Source organism: Peromyscus californicus, unplaced genomic scaffold (assembly GCF_007827085.1).
Source record: "Peromyscus californicus insignis strain IS unplaced genomic scaffold, ASM782708v3 Scaffold_23__1_contigs__length_62951481, whole genome shotgun sequence".
NCBI classification, from domain to species: domain Eukaryota; kingdom Metazoa; phylum Chordata; class Mammalia; order Rodentia; family Cricetidae; genus Peromyscus; species Peromyscus californicus.
Window position 1 is genome coordinate 56,089,826 of NW_026294534.1, and position 2,453 is coordinate 56,092,278.

A 2,453-nucleotide genomic window follows, 5' to 3' on the forward strand; every position below is an offset into this window, starting at 1 on the left:
AGATAGAACTTAGAGAGGACAGCAGATAAATACAGGGAAAAATCAGGCAAGAAAGGAGCTAGATATGAGAGCAGAATAGAAGCTGTGCAGAGAGAGAACTATCCCAACATAATAAAGTGTGGGGACTAAGGAGTTTCATGTACATAGATTCATTTCTTTTTTTTCTTTTTTTCTTTTTTTTTTTGGTTTTTCGAGACAGGGTTTCTCTGTGTAGCTTTGCGCCTCTCCTGGAACTCACTTGGTAGCCCAGACTGGCCTCGAACTCACAGAGATCCGCCTGGCTCTGCCTCCCGAGTGCTGGGATTAAAGGCGTGCGCCACCACCGCCCGGCCAGATTCATTTCTTTTAATCAAAGATTAATTGTCAGCTGGTTGTAGATTGTTCCCGGACCCTGGAAGGGGACTATCAAGGGGCTGGACCCCCAAGTCCCCGATAACCTAGATTATGAAGAGAAAGTTAGGGTCATCACACAACAGAGCAAGGAAGGATTTATTTGGTACCTGGATATGCACTTGGGTATTTCCTTGTACTCTCTTGCCTGATGATTCTCATGGTAAATAGACAGCTATAACTTGAAGAAAGATTCACAGCCAGAGGCTGAGAGGCCCTGACGAGGAGGACATGGATCATCAGATGAGCATCAGTGCATTGATTAGAGGTTCGAGCTGAAGGTGCTCAGAACATGGTGTGGGCAGAAGGGGCAGAACATGACCAATGCCACTCCTGAGACTAGTGGCATAAGCATCGGCTGCCACTCACCACACAGATTCTACAGTTTTCCCTAAGAAACAGAGATGACCAGAATCTCAGCGGACATGAGAGGCTGCAGTACTGTGCTCCACTGTCAGGGCCAAGACAGTAATGAGCACCTACCTACTTTTCCAAAGGTACCAAAGATATTTGCTTGGTCTCCTCAGTTGTTTGCCTTTCCTAACAACTTGTCACAATAATACTCCTTCCCCTAGCATGTTGTTGGTGAGGAGTGAGTTATAAAAATTTGGTGTCTATTTTAGTTAAAACAAACAAACAAACAAACCTATCCCCTCTAATGGCTACCTCAGTTTATAAAGTCACTGAGCCCTGTTGTGAATGTGCCCACCCAGACTCCTCCCTCTGTAAACACTTCTCTCTTCTCACCCTTTCCCATCCCCCAAGCTGATTCTGAGAGCTTCTACATTGTCATGTACTTCCTAAAACCGTGTCTGTCTCAGAGCTCGCCTCCCGTGACCCTGCGGGCAGGGCTTGTGCTTATTTGGTGGTTCTGTTTGCTTTTGTTATCATAGGCATAAAATTTCACAACCCCCTCATTCATTTCCCTCTTCTACACTCCCTCCCCCATTTAGGTCACATATCAAATAATCATTCTGCTGTCACGTTAAAAAAGATAATAAAGGCAACAAACAAACATAACTTTCCCACAGTCACCTCAGAAGCTGGTACGAGACACTTCGCATTCACACTGGGCTGTGAAATCAGGTGGCAACTTACGTAATAGTAGGGATCCTACTTTTAGAAAGCAGGAAACTGCTTAAATTAAATTTTTCCCCTAAGTCCTCTCCCAGAGTTGTCATTAGTGACTGATGGAACAGCTCACCTTCCCTCCTTTTCCTCTATTTATTTTTGCGATGTGGTCCCCTGAGTCGCTGGTCTGGCAATGTATTCTACCCCACAACACACGTCTGTCCCCCAATTTGCATAAGTCTACTTTCCTATTTTATGAATGTGTTTTTCTCTTGAAGTTCAGAATAGCTGTTTTCGAAAAAAAAAAAAAAACAAGATAATAATTAAAAAAAAGATTACATTCAGTACAGATTGTGTGAACTCACTGTAAATGATGGAATAGGCAGAGAAAAGCATCAGGACAGCTTAGTCCCATTAAAGTTCATAAAAAACTAGAAAAGTGCATTTTTATCAGTTTTCCTTCTGCTCTAATAATGTCAGAACAGTTGCATTTTTGTGGTATGAGAATGCTAAGTAACACATTTCCTTTATTGCTACACTCTGAAAGGCCAATCTCAGGACCGGAAGCAAAAGCCTGTTCTTTTCAAAGGACACGAGTTTGTGTGCTACATGTTTGTTCATGACTTGTCCAAAGGCATCTCTTACAAGTCAGTGGATGGTCTTTACATATAATTTATTTTAAGCCTACAGCACCCAGTATTCCCAAGCAGTCTCCCATCTAAGTACTAATCAGGGCCTACCCTGCTTAGCGTCCGAGATCAGATGAGGTCAGGGTGGTATGGCCGTAGACTGGTTGATGTTTCTTTTAAGCACCCTTGAAGGAAGCTGATGCTAATATCTTCACTACTAATACTGTCCGTGGCTAAGGCGGAGGGAGCTGCAACATGTTTTAAATTTAAACAAAAACTCATTTATCACCTTAAGATGCTAATATATAAAGTCAAGTGTTGATTAATGGAGGTACAGAGGGAAAGCCCAGCACTCTGGAGAGG

General features: G+C 43.0%; 1 pseudogene; it reads right to left on the reverse strand.

Annotated features, from left to right (window-relative positions):
• Positions 1 to 2,142: 2,142 nt before the first annotated feature.
• LOC128119497 (uncharacterized) lies at positions 2,143 to 2,251 on the reverse strand (annotated as a pseudogene).
• Between the last annotated feature and the right edge of the window lie 202 nt (positions 2,252 to 2,453).